At 37.6% G+C, this 23014-nt stretch overlaps 1 long non-coding RNA gene across 1 annotated transcript in view; it reads right to left on the bottom strand.

The window, feature by feature from the left end:
* Nucleotides 1–6270: 6270 nt before the first annotated feature.
* The window catches only part of LOC116097727, a 34235-nt gene continuing 17491 nt past the window's right edge, over nucleotides 6271–23014 (bottom strand). Inside the window, exons 3-4 of the long non-coding RNA XR_004121538.1 lie at nucleotides 6803–6859; nucleotides 6271–6717 (exon numbers count right to left, since the gene is read on the bottom strand). This is a non-coding gene — a long non-coding RNA (uncharacterized LOC116097727). The remainder of the gene's footprint in view (nucleotides 6718–6802; nucleotides 6860–23014) is intronic.

Raw genomic sequence — 23014 nt, 5'->3', positions numbered from 1 at the left:
GTTGAGTTAGGATATCCAGGGCTTGCTGTATTATGGTAGCTGTGCTCTAAAGTTTTCATGTTGTCCTGACTTTTGTTGATTGTGTTCTTTTGAGGGCCTTTAGCCATCTGGATGGCTTTGGTCCCAGATTTTCCTGTTGTAGTAGGTATTGGGAGTGGGTTTGCCCTCGATGGTCCTTGTGTGGCAGGCCTCTGATGGATATCTTTGGGCTTTATAGTTCTACATCTGCAGGTCTGTATGATTCAGTAACCACAGATCCAATGAAGGTAGGTAGAGAAGTAGCAGGAGAATGGATTTCTGCCCAGAAGACTCAGAGAGCAGGAAAGATGTTTGAAGAAAGGGAAGCTTACCTGTATAGTTCATGCCTAGCAGGTTTGATAAAAGTGTGGGAGAAGTGGGGAAAAATGGAGGTCCTGCTGGGATAGCAGGTTACTTCCCTACTTCTATCTGGGGATTTAAATAATGGACTCCAATGCTAGGTCAGCAAGTGCTTTATTTACTAAGCCATTGCTGAAGCCAAATTTTTATTTCCTTATAAATTATGTCCTGTAGCAACCAAGGTTATATTTAATTTAATTTCTCTCCCTTCATTATTCATGGCTATTCCATTTAGTAAATTAACTTATTTTTCTTCATTTTCAGATTTACACTTTAAAATGTCACATGATTTCTCACCTAACACATTAGATTTAGTTGCCAAAAAATGTGTTTTACAAAATTGCTTTTTAGAAAAGCAAATCTTCTGAGGACAGGGTTAGAAGAAGGTAACTCAAAACCTATGGAAATTACATGGCTAATGAAAAAATAATCAGTTCCTGATGAAATAACTTAGAACAGAGGCAAGCAGCTAAAGGGCACCTAACACTGTCACAGTGAAAATTTAAATACACAAAATAGTAACATTAGAAAGGTCATTATAACTTTAATTCCAGTCTTTTAGGTACCAGGAACATCTGGCTAGAATGGAGAGTGCATCTGTGTGCTGTTACTCTTTGTTTAGGAAAGAGGCTGTGACTATACTCAGGGTGCAGATGCTCATTCTGAGTTTGTTCCACATGCCTGTGGGATCCTAGCTGTAGGTTGTTGGAGAGGTTTTTAGTCTTCTACTGAAATTCCTTTTTACAGTCATAATTCTCTTCACTGTATAAAAATGACAATCTTTGTGATTTCTGTACATCTTGTGCCATTCTTATAACTGAAGTTTTATGGAGGAGTTGCAGGAAAGATTGAGGAACCCCGAGAGTATAGGGATTCCACAAAAAGACTAACAACCCTTGAGGGCTCCCAGAGCCTGAAACAAAGCATACAAGCCAAGAGCACATAAGCACTGGACCTAAGCACCATGAACATATGGACCATGTACAGCATGGTCTTCATGTGGGTCCCCCAAAAACTGGGGCATGGGCTTACCCTGACTCTGTTCCCAGCCTGTGGACCCTGCTCCCCTAAGTGGGCTGTTTTGTCTGGCCTCAGTGGGAGAGGATATTTCTAGTTGTGCAGTGACTTCAGGTCCAGGGTGGATTGGTTTTTTGGGAAGTCCCTCACCCTTCTCAGGGGTAAAAGGGAGGTGGGAGGGGGAGGAACACTGTGAGGGAGAGATTTGGAGGAGCACTTGGTGCTGTGATCAGGTTTATGTAAGTGAATAAATGAATTAATGGAAAAAATATTAATCATCTCTGGGGGAATTTGGCTTAGAACAATGTACTATGGCAGTATAATGACATGCATGCCATTACTGCTTCAGTTGTAAACTTTAAGTGTTTTTTTTTTTACCTCCTTTTATTAATCAAACACACAAAAGGAAAGAAGCCTACTTCCCAAACCTATTATGTCCCATACCCTTAACAATGTGCCCCTTAATGCCATTAGCATTGTTACTACATTATACAGCTTTAATTTTCATTCATTCTGCTATTCAACTTACATTTACTTTCTCTATGTAGTGTTCTTGGCTGACTTAATTCTATTTTCTTATATATTCTGTATTAGGAAATTACAAAGCTTTTAATTTTTATATTCTTATATATGAAAACATTTGCATTTATGTTTGAATAATAGCATATGCATAAAATTTCTGAGCCACATTATTTTCCTAATTAATACTTATAATTCCACTGCTTTCAACAAGGCTGGCTAATTGTTAAATCAACTTGTAACAAATTAAATTTGGCAACCAATCATAGTCTATGTCCTGGAATATGTATTTTTGTTAATGGCCAGGCATTTAATGTTTTATCTTTACAACTATATATTTTCATAGACTATGTTTAACATTCAATCTGTCTGCCTTTCCTGTCAACATAATACATAACTCTTTCTTCTGTGCAATATTCTTAAGTAGAATACATTTTTACTCCCTATTATTTTTGGGTCTCATCCCTGCTTGAAACCTTAAGCCATAGGACACCTCTTCTCCCTCATTTTTATTTTCCCCATGGGGGTTTCTGACATATTATGAGGAAAGTAGCCAGTGCTTTCAGTCTGGGAGCTTCACCTGCACTAATTCTTTCAGTCCTTGAATGGTTCATATCTTTCTCCACCCCAGAACTTGTTCATTTTGTTTTTGCTGCTGGGTTTCTATTATTCTTTTAAAGGACAGGGCTTTGGTATGTCTACAAGACTGACCTAGAACTTTTTTTACTCCTGCTCTGTCTCTGGAATGCTGGGATGACAGGCATGTACTTCTAGGCTCAGAGCTGGATTTTACAATGATGTCAATAGCTCCTGCATGAGATGTAAAACAACTTCAGTGACTACTATGAGCCTTCTCCAAGTTGTCCTTCTGAAATGAAAGCTTGTCTTCGTCTCCTGCTATATTTCTACATAAAGCCTTAAGAACTTAGTGAAGTAAATGTTGTACATTAATTATATTGCAACAGTCTATGAGTTTTGCCTCTAGTACATAATTTTATTTGTTTTGTTTTTGAAACTGTTCATGGTCAACCTCTTTAATTGTAGAAAAATATCAGAGATATTAAAATATTTTTATGATTCTGCCTTATGTAGTACACAACCTGCGATAAAAGACATAAAAACTGGCTGATTTCATTTATTTTACTAAGAAAAATAGATTCAACTTTTTCAGTTTGTATTCAGAAACTCTCTACAAAAGACATCACGAACTTCATATGGATATTGTCTACTTTTTCAGTTAATTTTGAAAAATTCCATAGTTCACATGGAAAATTTGAAACTGGTATCACATTATATAGAACATGTAACTAGATGTTGATTGTGTATTTACTCAAGGGGAGATCAGATGGAGCATGCTTAGATCTGATTCTGCACCCATTAGATATATTTTGAGATCATTTATTAAGGAAATAAACAACCAAGCAAGCATGTTTATTTTTTTTCTCCAAAAGTGAGCTTTACTCACTTTTCACCAAGCAATTTTTTTCCCAATGGAAAAAGGTCAAAAGGTGAGAAAAATGGCCTTGCCAGCTTGCCTTAAGCATATTGAAGCAGCAGTAGCAGACATGATTATACTGGCCCTTTCATTGTAGAAATCCATGCAGGGGCACAGAGAACATCAAATGGTCAATGGGATAGGAGAGGTTTTGTGTCCCAACTTGTCTTATTCTCTTTATTTTTGCTGATCCCATCTGTCTCCCAGAACCCACTGTAGCTCCCTCTATTGTTCATATCGTTCACAGGTCACCTAAGTAAAGATTAAACTTGTGGCTTTTTTTTTTCAAATGTTTAGTCTGGTGTTAAAATTAAGTTAGATGGAGGAAATACATTCTAGTGTTATTGCACAGTAGAATGGCTATTGATAATATTTCAGAAATGTAGAAAAATAACACTTTTGAAAGTTTTTACTGCAGAAAAATGATAAATGCTTGTACATATATAAATCCAAGCATTTATCATTTTGGGTACATATGTATAAGTTTTTGTAAGATTTTATAGTTCATAATTTTGGAGCAGGTATTATATTATGTAGATGTTAAACATAGAAGGAAATCACATGACAACAAATGCAGCCTTCAGATCTGATTCCACAATCATTAGGTGATTTTTGTGTGTATGTGCACACACATACTCATACACACACATACATACACACACACACACACACACACACACACACATCCTCAATATTTTTGAAACATTTTTGAAAATTTTTTACCACAGAAAAATGATAAATGCTTGAGGATAGACATGTATATGCTCTCTATGCACATGTGCATGTGATGTGATATGCATGTGATGTGCATGTGTATATGTATGTCTATGATATATATCCTGTATATACACACATATATGACTTAAATATAGTACAATATAAACTATTGAAAATATCACATAGTATGATATATGTGTATTTTGTGTATATTACTGAATCAGTTAAAAATAATTTAAGAATATATGAATAAAAAATTAACAGCAGACAATTAAAATGCTTTCATAAATATGTAACTCGGTAATCCAGAATAATGAACACATTATTTTAAAATACGAACATTAAAAACATTTTATTTTGAGTTTAAGTCCTATAGAGACTTAGGTAGCTACATACAATTATTAATAGAAAGTGTGCAGGGTAACTGTGAAGGTAGAGATTGCAACAATATACAGAGGATGCCAAATACAGGGACTGAAGAACAACAAATCATAGTTACAGTTGTCATAGTTAAGCTTCTGCCACAATGAGCAGCTTGCTCTCAGTAGATGTGTTTTCAAATTTCTGCTTGTTAAAAACCCAGAGCTGCCAGTTCTGTGTAATCAACAAGAATTACTTCCCACACTTTGTTATTATTATTTATTTGTTTATCTCACATTTTGTTTATAATTTTATGATGTGACAAACATCTGATAGAATTCTCCACACCTGAGCATTTAGGAATTGAATGAGAAATTAGCATATATAGAATTGAGACATAACCAGTCATTGATTCTCAGCATGCTTTTAGAAGAGAATAGTTTACATACTTTGCTAGCTCCTCCTGAGGCATACCCATATTCTGAAAGAGGAGATTCCTACTTACAACATACAAGTTGTAACGTTAATTAAACTATACATGCACACCACCTTTCTTTCTGATTTATTTGCAATCCTTGAATGTACTACAAATATTTTAGTACTTTAGTCACAGCCCAAGAGGATTGAAATGAACATTTAAGATATCTTTCAAAATTAATGAAAACAAGCCAGGCAGTGGTGGTGCACGCCTTTAATCCCAGCACTTGAGAGGCAGAAGCAGGCGGATTTCTGAGTTCGAGGCCAGCCTGGTCTACAGAGTGAATTTCAGGACAGCCAGGGCTATACAAAGAAACCCTGTCATGGAAAACTAAAAAAAAAAAAAACAAAACAAAAAAAAAAAAAACGGAAAACAAAAGTTAAATTGCGTTTGTGCTTTGAGAGCAGCCTAGCTTTGGTCATTACTGTTAATGGGAAGTACAGCCTTGCTTTGGTCATTATTGTTAATGGGGAAGTACAAGTCATTTGATGCTGTTTAGCTTCTCACTATATTGACAATCTGTTGCTGCCTAGCCTAGCATCAATCCCATTCTTTTCAGAAGGTGGTTTGGCATTTTTGAGGTATTTTCAATCTAGGAAGATAAATCTGCTTCTCCATCTGGATTGACCAGATGAGGCTCCCTTCAGAGCCAATTAACACTTTACGGATGGGGTTACCTCTGCATGGTTGGAGGTGTTTTGCACCTCCAGGGCAACCATAAACTGCCTTCACAATGCCTCCAGATGCTCCAGAACTGGAAACCAATGAATCCTGGATTTAACTGGTTAGCATACCTAGCCTAAAGTCCCTGAAGATACACCAAAAAGATGTCTATGACTTTCCAAGCAGGGCCCTTTGAATATTATTTTGTCAGATTCTTTATGGACTGAGAATGACAGACAAATATTTATGGCACAGTGGTAAGATAACCAAGGTTGGAAGGAAAGGCATAGATTCCCTGTTTCTCTAAAGTTTACAGTTACATACATTTATCTTGTTGCCATTTGTTGACTAGTAGGACTAGAGATTTCTTAAGACCCACAGTTAGGGAGACTGGATGGACATAAACTGATATGGAGAGCTATCAGGTTCTCAGAGCAGGGAAAGAATTACAAATGATGCACCTGTGAAAATATAAAAGTTGGAGCCTGGTCACTGCTACTTTGGGAGGCTTCTTCTATGGTATCCTGGCTTTTATCTGGGATGTCTGTAGTTATTTGTGTATCAACTCAGTTTAGGTCCGTAGACTTTCTAGGTGTTTCCACACAAGCATCTCATTAAATGAAGCAATTCCCTTAACTCAGTGTTAGCTGGGAAAGAATGGAAATTAAATATTCTTTAATAGTAGGATTGGGAGGGGTAACAAGTGAAGGGGAAATAAAGAAAAATAAGCATATGGGAACCAGTGCAGGCGAGGAGTTCTCTCAGATGGTGGGATAACTAGCTTAGCCTCTTTGTAGGCAGTTTGCCTGTGGGACAGAGCTCAGAGACAGAAGAAGGGCAGTCTCAATAAATAAATAAACAAAGAAACAAAGAAAGAAAGGTAGGAAGAAAGGAAGGAAAGAAGGAAGAAAGAAAGAAGGAAGGAGAGAGAGAGAAAGAAAGAAAGAAAGAAAGAAAGAAAGAAAGGAGAGAGAGAGAGAGAAAGAAAGAAACAAAGAAAGAAAGAGAGTAATTGTGAGATGCATATGATTAGTATGGTAGCCAGAGAAATTAAGCCAGAGTCCTGGGAATCCCCTCTTCTCTGTGGTACCTGCAGAGGGAGAGAAAAGACCTCACTGCATATTTCAGCTGGAGTCTATTCCTTGCCAGCTTGGCTTGATTGCTTTCTGAGTTACCTACTGTGGGGGTTCAGCAATTCGACCTTCCTTTCAGCAGAGCTATATTGTCTTGCTCTGAAAAAAAAGAAAGACAGATTAAGAATTTACAAGGATCCGTCCATCACTGGCCTCTGACAGGAGCTCTCAAGGAGCTGATTTTTCATGGTTCAATTTGTTTGGGGGGTGGGTCAAGATTCTTATCAAAATGTATTCTATGCATGTAAAGAAGGATTGGTATTTTCAGAACGATCTAACTTCCATTAAACTTGGTCATCTCCTCTGTCAGTAGGTGGCATTCTTTCTGTGATACCGGACCAGAATTGTTATTCTTTGAGGATTATCTATATTGGGTTTAGGTTTATAGGTCAAGAGTAAATCCTATGATTTAAGAAGTTTATAATTATTTTGTGGACAGTAAGCCATATTATGATTGCTTCAAGTGTGGGATATTCTCAGCATTAGATTGGGTGGGTCTTTTCAGTTGCTTAATTTAAATATTTCAATTAAAAGCTCTATGTTCACAGAATTGAAATAATGGTAGTTATTTAATTTCATCAAACTTGGAACAAATAAAAATTATTAACTTCCTTTCAATCTAATAGACCACTTTAGAGGGCTCCTTTAGACTGCAGAAAAGAGGGCTTTAGTTGGATTTTAAAAATTAGTTTTGTTGTTTAACAACTTTATACATGCAAATAATATAACCAGGGATCATGTTAAATACACACAAATATACACACATAGGTACATATTTTTAAATACTTCTGATCAGATGGAGTATTACTGTCATTCCTATTGCCTCTTTTGATCATAAGTAAATTGAAATTTAGATCTTATTTTGTTTGTTTTCTTAGCATCCTTAATTCTTTCAATACCAACCATGTAACTTTGAGGTCATCATGGTAAATGACATATTTGCTACACTTGTTATTAGTACTTCAACTTAGAAGTTATTCTTTAATGCTTCATTTTTCATTCATAGAGAAACTGAGAAAACAGAAATGATGATGCCATGCTACAAATGAAGGGAATTCACAGATGAACTCTGATGCTCCAGAAGGAAGAAGGGGACCATGGTTGATTTCAGCTGAAATTGATATTGCCTGGTACAGACACTACTGCAACAGAAGTCCTTACTAGTACACGCAACAAGACCACTGGCCGCTGGTAGTTCTTGATGTAATAAGAATCAATAAGTATAATACAATTGACATTTTCTGTCTACTAGGCCAGTGGATTGGGGGTTTATATTTTTCAGTCCACTGTTGAAATCATTCATTATAAAACACAGACACACCATTGTTCTTCATATAGTTACTTCATGTTGGAGGGATTCCATTGTACTTTGTTGTTGGAGGGATTCCATTGTACTCTGTTCTATCACAGATCCTTAAACAAAATATTGTTGGTTCTGGCTTTAATTAGTGTTTGCTGATTTCAGATCTATGAACAGTGTCTCAAAGGAAGGCCAACTGATGTTCCATATCGGCTTGCCATCTCTCATGCCATCTTTCGACTTTTTGTTCTTCTATACAATGTATAGAAGCAAGAAGGAAGACTGAAGTTGCTCCACACCTTTGAAAGACCTTAATTCATTGATATCTATTCATATTAAATGTACAGAATTCAGTAGGTTTTCTGAATGAGTTACTCATTTTTACCAAAAATTTCACCAACAGATAAGGCTACCATTCTTTTAATAGTCTAGCAGGTAAAACTTGAAAGATATTACTGTTTATATGTTGAGATTTTCCAATTATACTTTTCTCTACTTTGATTAGATCATTTTAAGTTAAAGTACCAGAACCTGTACTATGATATGCTTTCTAGTAACAAATGCTTTAGTGAGTTTTTGTGAGGTCGGGAAAAACCAGGTGAATATAGTATTAATTAAAACTGGAATTTTGATTGGTTGGTAATATATCATATTCAGAAGACAAAATATATTAGGTACACTTGAGACACAATTATTCCAGATCACCTAGTGCTAAAGAATCACATTGGAAAACTTTCCAGAAAATAATGTTGGAAATACTTGTAATTCATGATCATTTTGGGAGGGAAAAAAATGAGCTGCTGAGTGGCTGCCAAGACCAAGAATGGGCATAACCTCCAAGTCAGTCATCTGGAACAGACAGCTGTGTTGTGATGCACAGCAGTGTCGGGGAGGAGGGGCGGTGCAGCATATTACGCTGTGATGTCGCCACTGTACAGCAGAGTGTGCTAGCATGATTAGAACTGAACTATGCAGTGTAGTCTGTGTAATAACAGAACAGAGGAAAACGAGAGAGAGCCAAGGGGCAGAAGGACAAATAAGGAAGCTGGCTGTTGATGGCTTGTGTACACTGTGTGCAGGCAGGGCTTTCTGATGTCTTAGCTAAAGCAGTCTCTGTAGAAAATGATAAGGACACAGACAGACACTCACGTGTAAGTGATGCCATCATCAGAGCCAGAGTTCTGATCACAGTGGGCTTCAAAGAGACTCGAATCTTAGCCTGTTCACTTTTTTCCTCCTAAGTTCTAGCCAGAAATGTAGGGAACACAGAGACACTTATTCACATTAGCTTTTCTTGCTAGACCTGGAAACAAGGGCTTCTCAGAGTTCCTCGACTGAGGGGCCAAGTTGTAAAGACATGAGCCCAGATAGATAAAAACATTTGGGAAATTATCATTACACAGCTCTAACAAGGATCTTAGAGATGTCTAGTGCTTCGAGGGATACATGATGCTGCATCAACAGTTTATAATTAAATGTGGATTTATCAAAATGTTGTTTCAGCTGTCCATGAAAGGAGTAACACTGCTTCTCGTTCTGGAACTTCTTTGTCTCTGAGTAACCCAGGGACCCGTACACTGGTCTTGCTAGATAACACAGAGCAATGTTTTGTTGCCAGTTTTTGTTGTACAACTGTGTGGAAGGTGTCTGCACAATCTGCGTGCCATTATTTGAAATTCCTAGAGATCTTCCACATGGAATGAGCTGGATTTAGCGGTATTGGTGGTGTCTTACTCTCCTGAGCACAGTGTATCTGGTACCTTACTGAGAATGGTGAATAAACTGGGAGTCAGGAAGTTTAGTAGAGAAAATTCACACTGATATGTGATTAAGTTCTCTCCCCTAAAATAAGGACCACAGATTTGAATCTTTGTACATTTAAATTACAAGCGAGTATTAAATGTTTATATAACCCAAACTAATTAGTATTAGAAATATCTGTTTTATTTCCTTTTCTCTGTAATTTAGATACAAACAGGGGCTGGACCAGCAAGTGTTCTGTTCAGTGAAGAACTACCTCCTGTATTTTTCCTGAACTTTGTAACAGTTAAATAGGACTATGTCCATCATGAGCTTGTGAATAGCTCTTTTAGTTTTTTTTTGTCTAGAGTGTTCTTTGTATTAATTGATTACTTATTTATTAGCATTTCAAATGTTCCCCTTTCCATTCTCCCTTCCATAAACCCCCATCCCATCATCCCTCCCTTTCGCCTCTAAGAGGATGCTTACCCACCCACCTACCAACTCCCTTCTTACCCCTCTAGAATCCCCTAAGGTTGGGCAACAAGCCTCCATAGGGCCAAATGCCTCCCCTCCGATTATTGCCAGATAAGGCCAGCTGCACAGGTTGCTGGAGCCATGAGTCCCTCCATGTGTACTCTTTGGTTGGTGGTTTAGTCCCTGGGAGCTCTGGGGAGTCAGGTTATTTGATATTGTTTTTCTTTCCATGGGGTTGCAATCCCCTTCAGCTCCTACAGTCCTTCCCCTAACTCTTCTATTGGGGCACCCGGGCTCAGTCTGACGGAAGGTTGGCTGTATCTGTATCAGTCTTATTCAGGTGCGGATGGAGCCTCTCAGAGGACAGCCATACTAGGCTCCTGTCTGTGAGCACTTCAGCAATGGTGTCGGTGTTTGGTGTCTGCAGATGGGATGGACCCCAAGGTGGGGAGTTCTCTGGGTGGCCTTTCTTTCAGTCTCTGCTCTATTTTTTGTCCCTGGGTTTTCTTTGGACAGGAACAATTCTGGGTTAAAATTTTTGAGATGGGTGTGTGGGCCATGCCTAGGGACTGCAGGCAGTCGCTTCAGGTTCTATCTCCGATCTCTTGGATATTTCAGCTAATATCATCCCCATTAGGTCCTGAGTACCTCTCACTTCCCGCGTGCCTGGCTAGTGGTTCCTATTTATCTTTCCATAACATAACAGGTGCTTTAACGGGCTATTAATATTTATCAAGTGTGACAATTTACTATCATTCTAAATTAACTGAGAACTTTTCACTATAGATCAATAAATTAACATCAGAGTAGAACATATTCCTTACCTGCTACAGTGTTGTAGGGCGTTGTTTTGGGAAATATTAAAAAGTACTGGCAGTTGTGGGAAATATTAAAAGTACGTGCTACTGCTGGTCACTCTCTGTCCCAGCGTGGTCCCACCAGGATACACTCTGCCCACCAACTCTCCAGCAGGGCTGTAACTCCTGAGTTCCCTTCGCTGCCACACCAGCCCCACACAATGACCTTCCAGCTCACAGTCAGCTGCGGTCAGAATCCCGGTAGAAACAAAAGTCTAGAAGCTTATAATTAACCAAACAGATTTATGTATCAATAAATTCTCAATTCACAAGATGCCAATACAGTAATTTTAGAACCAACTGACAATAATAAAAGCTGCCCACCTAGCTTAGACAAATTATCCCAATTATTCTAACCTTAATTATATCATAACTACCTGTGGCTATTTAAAGCCACTGGTTCAGGTTCTTCTTCCTGTCCATCAGCCTCCATCTTGGCCTCCCTTTTCTCCTGAGAAGCTCTCTGTCTCTCCAACTTTAGCTCCGCATCCATTTTCCTATCCAATCACAGGCCTCCTGCTGCCTTAATATTTTAGTGTGATTGGACAGGGAAAACCCTGTCAACGGACATTTGTAGAGGTCTTCAGTAAAACTTCTCTACTCCAACTATTCAATTCTCAGCCTCGCTTTAGTTATTCAGGACAACTCTGGGGTTTTGCCTTTGGTAATATTCTCTCCAGCAGACTATATGTAGATTCGTTTATACATGCTAATCTGAAAGTGGCATGCGCTTGGTCAGAACTTTAGCAGAGCTGCAACTTAGTAAGTCAGATGAAATAGTCAGTGAACTTGTATAATATTTAGCAAAGAAAGAAATGGAGATGGGAAGTTAGAATTAAAGTTCAATAATTAAAGAAAAGTTTTTGATAAGTGACAAAAGCTGTGATGGAGTTCTCCAGAGAAGCAGGACTCATTGGAAATATGTGGTGATGGATGATAGATAGATAAATAAGCAAACAGACAGACAAAGAGATAATAGATACTTATGTGAATAACAAGAGGAAATTTACTATAAGATTTGGCTAATACATTGTGGAAGTTCATAGACCATTTGTAAATTAGATAATGGTGAAATGCAGTTCTATAATGATGTGTGAGCCTATAGGTCTGAAGAGAAACAACTGTGATGTATAAGGGAAGAAGATGATTGGTGGAGAGAGACAGAGACAGGCAGGTAGACAGAGGGGTATAGGAGAGAGAGGGGGGACGAAGAAGGGAGAGAGAGATAATAAATATCTTAAGATAATTCTATTCTGAATCTTAGTGGGTTGAAGGACACACATCCTTTCTGATTACTAAGGACAATCTTTACCCAGTCTACTGATTCAATTGCTAGTCTATTCAGGAAAAGTATCAACCCTTTAGATGTTTACAGCTTCTGAGTGGTCCTTAACTGAATGCTGGCAATGTAGGAAGCACACCATTACAGAGTTCACTAGCTTCCTGCTTTTGCTCTGTTCTCTTAGCTGATGTATCTATGCTTTGTTCCTTTCAGTAAAACTGCCCGTGACAACTGTACTCTGATAGGTTCTTTTTTCCCCTCCCTTACTTTCTTTGCTCTTTCTTCTCCTAATTCTTTGAAGTTTAACCCAGAAAATATTCCTTGAACCACTGGACATATTTCTGCATCTTCTTTATGTAAATTTGGAGTACAGCTATACATTGTCTTGGTAAGGCACGTGTATAGTCTTGCATAGCCTGCATAGCCTATCTACAGTTGACAGTTCTCTAGTCCATCTCTCTTTGTCCTTCCCTGTTATAAATGAGCATATATCCAAACTCAATATGCTTAGTAGTTAAAACAGGAACATGCTGCCTTTGTTATGTGATATTTCTAATTTGAGTAGTTATTTAACTTGTCTCCCTACAAAACATGAAACAAAAATAATCTTTGTTCTTTATCTTGACTACCATTATGGCAATCAAGAAGACAGAAAGCATTTAAGAGTCCTTGGAAGAAAGATAAATGCAAGGATAAACTCTGTCCAGTTTTCCTGTAATCCTTCCTCACAGGCCTTCAAATGACTCTAGTATTTGCTCACAACAGGGGTGTGTCAGGGATGTATTTTCACAAGTGCCTAAATACTGAGCTAAAAAGTGGGGTGAGAGTGGCAGAGGAGGAGCTAAAGCATAAGCTCTACTGCTCGCCAGTTTTCGTAGAAGATAAATAGATTTGCTTTGTAATAACAAAGGATGCCCACACCAAGTCAGCTCTTCTTACACCTCAGGAAATTGATCTCAAGGTAGTCTCAGAGTAGAGCTGACAGGTCTAATGATGGCTGAGTGGCAGTTCTTCTAGTCTAAAGACAAAGTGTGTCAAAACTCTGCACTGCCAACCAAGTCTTATACTACAGCTGATCTGTCTTACCTCGACTCTGTACAAGTCCACCATTTATTTCAACTTCCAGTTCTATTCAGGGATAATGTTTTCACAGTGAATAAAACCATGTGCTACCCAAATTCATTTTGATAAGTACAAGAGAAAACTGTGATACTCCTATAGTTTATTATCATAAACCATAAGCCAACTAACTGATAGATATTTCTATTTGATTTATCATTTACATATATGTATGTACATTTTATTCTGTGTACAGAAGAGCTCAAAAATGCTATGATTTGGTAAACTTTCAGGTAAAAGTTTTCCATTATTGAGATGCTCAGAATTTCTGTACATGACAGATATGTAAAGAAAAGTTAGAGAAGATGTCTTGGAATTTAGGATTGTTGGAGAACAAATACCCCATTGACAGCAAAAATTATCCAAAAGGGTTAAAAAACATCAGACTTCCATGTGTGCTGTGCATGGTGCTTGCTGTCATTAAAATATCCTTTCCCCTTGTAAGTAAGCACCGCCTACTGGGGCATCTCTTTGGCTTGGCAGGTCTCTGTAGTTACACACGAAGTATGTGTTGTCAGCCAGAAAGAACTTCCTATAAACATAATGATTATATCCTAGTTATTTTTCAATAAGGGCGTGTGTTTCCCTCACATAACTTATATGTAAGTTATAACTGTGGTAAAAAAAGTAAAACAAAGAAACTGGTCAGAGTTGTTTTTCTTTCCTTCCTACTAAAATCTTATGACTGGTGAAAATTTATGAACAAGAAAACAAGTACGAGAAAACCAGGCCTTAATGTAGGCAGGGACTCTGAGACACTAGGTGATTAGCTTCAGGCTTTCAGGATGATCTTGAAAATTATGCACGTGGTTTAATTTCCCTGCTCTTCCTTTTGCTTTCAGAACCTAACTTTACACTCACCAGAGTGCCCTTAAAGAGTATTTGGAGGGGCACCAAGCCTGAATATTCTGAGACTGTTCACCAAGACATGCAGACAGATTGAGCCTGTATTCGCAGAGATCAAGACTGGTTTTCTCTTTCTTTTCATTTTTAATCTTTTTCTTTCTTTCTTTCTTTTTTTCTTTCTTTCTTTCTTTCTTCCTTCCTTCCTTCCTTTCTTTCTTCCTCTCTTTCTTTCTTTTTCTTTCTTCCTTTCTTTCTCTTTCTTTCTTCCTTCCTTTCTTTCTTTCTTTCTTTCTTTCCTTCTTCTTTTCTTCTTTTTTTTTTTAGAGCATCATTAAAGAAAAAGCCCAGTAGTTTTTGAAGTGAAGACTGGCAGAAGTAAACCCATATATTTTCCGAAAGCTTCTGAACATGGTAACTATTAAGAGGTCCTCAGTTTCTCTTCTAATGTTTTGTTACATATGTATTTTCTGTGTTGTAAGCTGTAACTTCATTTTATAGAGTATATATCTCTAAAGAAAAACAAAGCTGTGAATTTTGGAAAGGGCATTGGGTTATGTCTTGGAGGTTATGTGAAAGGACACTAGAAGCTAATCACATATATGCAGTTCCTCTTCTTGAAGCCTAATCACATATATGTGATTCCTCTTGTGTAATTCATCGATGCTTTGCATTGTTATTCTCGCTAGTTTTAGGGATAACATTTTATAACCACTAATATTCAATATTTCTCTGATTAAAGAAGGAGGCCTCTTTACCTGAAAAATTTAGCATAACAGCATGGTGTATGTGTGTGTTAGTGTGTTGGTGTGTATTTGTGTGTGTGTGTGTGTGTGTGTGTGTGTGTGTGTCAGTTTCACACTGGTGGTTTCCTCTTTCTTCTCTTTCCTGTATATTTTGTTTCCGGTTTTTGAAGTTATTCATTACATTTTTTTCCAGTGAGACCATGTCTTACACCTTAAAATAATGTGAGAAGGCATTCCTGAGTAAAGAAACTACCCCTATTATTGAAAACATGAGGATTGTAATATTAAAAAGATAGGAAACTAATTTGAATTAGCCTCAAAACAAGAGTGTCTCAGAACACTGGCCCAAGTCATATTTCACTTTCCTCTAAAATAGGAGAGTCATAGTTTTGCCTATTTAAAGTACAGTTTGCTGACAGCCCATCATCCCTAAGACAGGAGCACATCTCCTAGTCAGCCTAGCTCAGCACAGTGCTGTGACTTGGGGCTTCCTGTTAGTTTTCCACTTCTCATGGTTCTGAAGGGAAAAGCAGAGATCACTAAGGAATCTTATTTGTACATCACAATGTCCCTTTGCTACTAAAGATCAATTATGACTCATGATTTCCTGGAAAATATATAGGCCAAATAAAACTTACTCCCAATTAGAAAAACAACTGTAGAACAAATTTTCTCCTTAGTGTAACTTCTTTTACAAAGCCTCAGATTTCGTTCTTTAAAATAGTAATGGTTCTATTTCACTTGATAAATACAGTTTGCATATGATAATTAGTCAGCATTTATTTGAGTGTTTAAATGTGCACTGCTGTGGCTTAGAGTTGCATCTGGCCATGTTACTGCTGTCACTTTTTCTATTAGACTTGATTTTATATTTCATGAGAATTTATGGGTGAGATGTTTCTCTTTCCAGCTAGACTATGAATAAATGAACATGTCCATCAGTTTCCCCTGTAATATCTATGGCAGTCACAAGCCTTATTGATGTTATTAGGTCTCCCTTATTTTCTCCAGGCAGGTGATTCCCTAGTTTTCAACAGAGCTGAAGGCAAACTTAATCTAGTTGTCAACTGGTGGGTCATTAAAATAATTTTTGATGATAGATCACCATGCAAATTTTGGCATGAAAAGCTGACATAGGTCAAAGAATCCTGACATTTCTGTGAAAATAACCTTCACATTTTTATCTTCCTTTTTGTTAACAACTTTTCATGGTGTTGTCTTATAAAGGTGGAAAATAGGAAAGAATTGATGACATGGCCTGTTTCCTTTTGGCCAAAAAAAAAAAAGAGATATTTATGCATTACTGAGTCAATTGCAAAAATACTCTCTCATCCATCAATGTGGACTATTTTTTTTTCAGTAATTATTTGTCAAAATTCATGATATAGGTATTTTCACAGAATCAATGCTATTAGTATTAACACACAATACACAACAAATCCTTCATATTAGCACTTATTTTGTTTAGGTTTTCTAAGTATAAAAATTGATGAGGTAAAATTATGTTGGAGAAATGGATTATAGTTAAGTTCTAGATGCAACCTAACAATATAAAGAACATACCTACATTTATTCAGGATGAGAAGTTATCACATGGTCCTCTCAAGTCCTACTGGCTATACTTGAAAAATGTGGAAACCTTATTTTCAAAAACAAATATAGTTTTCCAAATGTTGAATCTTTCTCAATTATTTAAACTCATGATTAATTGAGGTGCAAAGTAAGAAGCTTTGGGGACAGTTCTCCAAGCTCCTTTTTGAGTTTATAAACAGAAAATACCCATGTTTACCTGCATCTTGTTGATAATCGTCATTGTTATTTCAGCTGGAAGAGCTATCATCCCCTCTGCATTTTTCTTGTTTATTAATTTCAGATTTTTAGTGGTTGTTCAAGTCTCATTTTATAGTGCCTGTTGATCTGAAGCTCACGACATATCCTAAGCAAACCTTGAAATCATAGCAATCCTCCAGCCTCAGCCTCTGAATGCTGGGAATATAGGCATAAGCCATCAGACCACACTCTTCTGCATCATTTTAAAAACTTGCTTGTATGAGTTGTATAAATTCTAGATTCCCAGAATTTTCTCCCTTAAGTTCATATGCCTTGTAAGTGCCAAATATAAAGTATCATACATGGAAAACTTATCTACTAAGTTTTATATGTACAGATTCAATGAACTAGATGAAAACTTTTTCATTATTTCAAATTCCTTTGATATGGGTATGCTTTCTTACATTCTTTTATTTGGAACTATGAGAGACTTCTGAATCAGCAGATGAGAGAGATTAGATTAATGTTGAGGAATCACACTGGAAGATAATGCATCTGTACAGTTCAGATGGATAAACATATGGGCAAGCCATAATATTTGGAAGAGCTTACAGCTGGGAAGAAAATTAGAAGTATTTTCAATTTGATATGCCCTAAATCAAATAAAATATTTTGAAGGAGTTAGGAGGAACAATGAAGCCCTGACAGGGTTAGATGACCATACAGAGACAAGCCCCGCTGAAGGCATAGAAGGAAGCAAAGTATTTTGTCAAGAAGCCAATTTGCATGGCTGGAACAGCTGTATCTTTAATTGTTTTATTAGCTACTTTTCTTTTACAACATGAGTCTCAAAGTAATAAAATTACTTAGGCAAAGCAAAGGGATTTTTTCATCCCATTTTCTTACATTTGTTTAATTTTTGTTGAGGCTAAAATATTTCTCAACTTTCTCAACTTTTAAAATAGTGTTTTAGAGGACAGCTTTCTATAATTTAGAACTGGTGATAGATGACATTCTTCAAATAGTAATTCTTATATCCTGATGTGGCCTATAAGGGATGCGGTTCATATTCTGGGAAGAGGCTACCAACAGGTCTGTGATTTACCATGCAAAATACATGTTCACAAGATGGAAAAAATATTTTGGGAGCTGACTAATTATAGTTCTTAGCATTTTCTGTATTCAAGAACACAGCTGATAACCCCCCAGCCATTTTGCTTCCTTGTTATTAAGGCGTTGCTGACATGTAGTATATCTGGAAAGGAGTACACACATTCCCACCTTTCAATTAAAATGCAAATTATTGAATACATAAATTAGAAAAAGCCTCATGATACTTAGAGAGTCAAATGTTAAATATTAAAATCAATAAGAATATTAAAACAGGATGACTTTTTCTTTTTGACTGTAGTGCTAGTAGTACAAATGAAGGTAGACCCATCTTTATCTGTGGTTATGGCCGCAGCAGGGTATGTGCATTGGCAGGCTTACTCTCACATTGTGTTTGCACAGTTGTGAGAAATATTCTTTATATGAAGTAAATTCAAGACAACAATACACCTAATGGACCACGTTTTTATTAATTTAAAATAAAAGTAGTTTTATTGAACCCCTGGGTACAGTAATCTATGTAATAAAGGATACTTACTTTAAAAAGTAGTAGAATTATGCAAGGCTCAAGAATAATAGTATAGCAATATATTTGGATAACTCATATGATGGGTCATATTTTATACCATGAACAAGACTGACAGAATTTCTTTTTTCTTTTTTCTTTTTTGGTTTTTTCGAGACAGGGTTTCTCTGTGTAGCCCTGTCTGTCCTGGAACTCACTCTGTAGACCAGGCTGGCCTCGGACTCAGAAATCCACCTGCCTCTGCCTCCCAAGTGCTGGGATTAAAGGCGTACACCACCACCGCCCGGGCAGAATTTCTTCTCTTAATTTAAATTGTTGATGGTAAGTTAGACTAGACAATAAAAAGGCACAAGACATGTGCAGTGGGCTTGTAGCCTATAAAGGAAAACCAATCATGGCAGTGAGGTAAAGAGCCTGGTCCTGCCTGAATATTTTCTGCTCAGGTAAATCATAGGAGGTGATCTTCTTTCTCCATACAATATGAAGAAAATCCCTGGAATTTTCAGGACGCTTATATTATGAACATAGGTATTAATAAGAGCACATCTGAGTTTACATTCTCAGAAAAAAAATTAAAATGCAAGAGGAGGCCCATGTAACTGGAAGAGAGTGCCCAAGAGCAGAATTATGGAAGACAAGACCCAAAAGAGTTCCTAGAAGAGCATCACAAAGGTTTACTGGGCACATAAGAACTTTAAATTATTCTGAAGGAGCTGTAGTCATGCAATAGTGAGAGATTCCAGTTTTTTGCTGTGTAAGAAACAGACTATGAAAGTGGTATATCTAAGTCAGAGTCCCAGTGATCCTTACAGTACCAGTGAATCAAATCTTAGTCAGACTGATGGCTTTGTACCTGACCAAATGTAGCAGGATTCAGGACAGACTTTAATGGTATATCCAGTGAGAATTTTTAAGATGTGAAAACAGACGGAAATAACATATTTATGCACCTCTTTTTATGCATATATGGCTATGATACAATACTTATGAGCAGCTATACTGATTGATAAAGGAAATGGCTGTGGTGGCTCTGAAAAGAATTGAGTTTAAATGAGAGTACATTGAAACAGGGGAAGTTACCAAGAGGTGACTGAAATTAATATAGCTAAAAGATAGCTGCCCAGTCAGGGATTATAATTGAGATAGAAGACTGTGTCCAAGTTTGCTCATGTGACTTCCTCTTAGCACTGAAATATAAAATGTGATGATGTGAGGTGCCCTTGATCTGTGCCTTAAGAAAATAATTGAAGTCTCCATTTTCTCATTTCCTGCCTTCTGGCAGAACCAGAAAATTACTTGACTGATAACAGAAATGGTACACAATTTTAGCATCTTCCAGAAACTGATATATTATGACTAGGAAACAAATACTTATTGCATATGAAATTATTTTTTTACTGCTACATTTACCTAGACAAATTAGTACTGGAATACAGTAGATATTTTCAAAATTATGTAGCACTAACTTCAACATTGGGTAATAATAAACACTGAGACTAGAGGTTGGGAAAATAAGCATGTTTTAGAGTAGTATACTTTCTATAAAACTGTTCCTGTTGAAAAATTAGGTCATATGCTTTTAAGTCTGTGACTCTAGGACCAGAGGTTAGAAAGCAGAATGTTATAGTTTCTGCTTATTGTTATTCTTATTGTACTTTATGAGCCACTGCCATAAAGGTATGACTTTAGATAAGAATTATTAACTTTGAAAGCTAAAATGAAAGGAAGTATGTTAAATAACCAAATGTAAAGGCTGACAAGGTTGAAAATATCTTAATACACATGAGCCTATCAACCACAGCAGGAGCCACTGCATTGTGCAAATATGGAGTGGATATATGGGTGAGAAAGAGAAGCAGACTAGTTTGAGCATTATGAATAGAGGTAGAACAGGAACTGGAGATGTGAGGGTAGAGGGAAATAGATTGTGATTAGCCTGCCCTACCACCTAAGGCCATAATGAAGTGCCAGCCTATGCTGCCACTGAGGGCCATATCCGGGTCCATGACCACACAGCAGCAGGGGTTTGTGTCAATGTCCACGGCTCATATTACCGCTAAAGATCATGGTCCATCTGGGACCATCTAGATGTCCAAGGGCTGTGCTTAGCTGGCCCCACCATCACTGGCTGCCACACTCTGGAGAGCTGGCCCCACCTCTCTTGGGATGCAGTATTTGGGAAATCTGCATCCTACCTTGGTAGCACAGTAGAGCTGGCCCCCGTGGTGAGACTTGGGTGAGCAGGCCTAGAGTGAGCATGTGAGCTCAGGAATGCTGATCTCATCACTTGTCTGCTGCGAAGTGGTGTGATTGCGGGAATGGTGCTCTCCAGCCCTTGCTTCTCGCCAGCCATCTGTGGCAGTCAGCAGTTGGAAGACCTGACACCAGGGTAGTGAAAGTGGGAGAGCTGGCCCTGCCCTTTAGCAGAGTCAGCCCTGAACTTTGAGTGGGCAGCACAGTAGAAATGGCTCTGGTGGAATGGGTACTGGTAAGCCAATCCCAAGGGCCTGAGAGTGAGAGAGCAGACCGTTCCTATTGCTGACTGCAGGACTGCACCATTGGTTGGTCTAACCAGAGCAGTGCTGGAGAGCTCTCCCAGTTGGTGTGCATGTGGAAAGCTGGCAGGCCGACCAACTCAGGTACCATTCAGGCCCAGATTCAATTGGTCCATCCCAACATCTACCTCAATTTTGAACTGCTGGAGTACATGAAAGGGCTGGTACTTGTAGATTCAAAGCTGTAGTTTCCACTACAAGAGATTTCTATGCTTTGTTTTGTTGATTTCTTTTTTTTTTTTGACTATTGTATTTTCTTTGGGAGGGAGGTTGTAAGAGCAGAAGACAGACAGGCAGGGATATGTGTGGTATCGGAGTGCTCATGTGAAATTCACAAAGAATCAATAAAAAGTTTTAAAAAAATATCTTAATGATGTAGAAACCAGTAGTATGAAGTAGGATTGGGAAAAGCCTCATTGCAGTTTAAAGGAAAACTGGGCCAGAGTCTTCACTGACTCCGGCAGTTCTCTAGTAGATCAGAAGTGTGAGAACTCTGAAAGAATCATTTTGACGTGAAATTTTAAGCCAAAGTTTTATCACAAAGCTTTTGTCATTGCCCAGATCTACACTCTGCCTGGCAGAATTTCATTAACAACATGAAGCAGGAATTGCTGTGTACTATACAGTATACTGCCGTGTACTCTTTATCCATTGGGTGTTTGTATTGCAACTCTTCAGTCCCTGAAGCAACATTGCATACTGGGTAGCAGGGTGTGGAAGAAAGACATTTATTCACCTTGTGGCCCATGGTTGAATAGACTATAAATACCTAAATGTAAGCCTTCTGGAGAAAACAGCATATTGATCAGAATTGCTACAGTTTGAGCCAGGTCCTATCACTAGATCGAAGTTTCTATCCCATAGTCAAGGCAGGAGAGGATGTGTAGAAAGATATTTAAAAGTCAAAAGATTTGGTTGAGACAGTGATGGCTAGCTGTTACCTGCATGTATTCTACCCTTTCCACACTGCTTCACAAAGACCTACATCTGACCTCTCTAGATCTATGTGCATCATGCAACTAATTTGACATAAGGGAATATCTATAATCATATTTACCTAGATATATCTACATAGATATAGATATAGATATTCTCAATCAAAATGGACCTTACAATAACGGAACTCTATATAACTTTCTGATACATTTGGGTCTGGGAGTCATCAGATTTTTTTCAGATGACTGTGCTACAAAATGTAAACAAATTTTGTTTTTCAGTTATTACTATGATAAAACAAACACACCATATAACATGGAAAATGTGTATTGAATAACACCAAACAAGCTTACAGGCTATTAAGGCACTGAATCTGTAGACTATCCTACTGCTATAATTGACATTATTTGATTTCTTTTTAATAACTGTGCTCAGATGTGGGCTGAGGAGCATGCTTAGTTCATAAAGTACCTGCTGCCCAAGTATGAGGAGCTGAGTTTGGATTTACAAGACCCATACAAAAAGCTGTGTGTGTCAGGGCATATCTGTAACCCCAGTTCTAGTGGATTTGTGAAAGAGGGAGAAGCAGGCCAATCGTAGGAACTCTTTGGCAATCCAATTCATATAATCAGTAAAGTTTAGATCAATGAGGGGCCCTGTCTCAAAAAGTAAGGTGTGAGAGATGGAGGAAAACCTGGCACCTACCTCTGGCTTCTTCATGTAGATGCCATGTGCATACAGCTATATAAATATGTATATGCAACACATACACATGTTCATACATGGTAGTTTTTTGTCATTGAGTTGATTTGGAAATTATATTATGATTTTTTTTGTAACTGAACCTGAAGCATGAGAAAGTTCTAGCCAGTTGCCTACAGTCATGTAATAAATAGGTAACAAAATGGGGATTCCAAAGCACTTGTGTCAGTGTAGTACTACATTTGGAGAGAAATGGATGATAGAAATTGTTGTGGTTGAAAACTTAAGGGT

This window comes from Mastomys coucha, unplaced genomic scaffold (genome assembly GCF_008632895.1).
Source record: "Mastomys coucha isolate ucsf_1 unplaced genomic scaffold, UCSF_Mcou_1 pScaffold2, whole genome shotgun sequence".
In the NCBI taxonomy this organism is placed as follows: Eukaryota; Metazoa; Chordata; class Mammalia; order Rodentia; family Muridae; genus Mastomys; species Mastomys coucha.
Note: the sequence above shows the minus strand (reverse complement) of the source record. Positions and strands in the feature narration are given on the sequence as shown.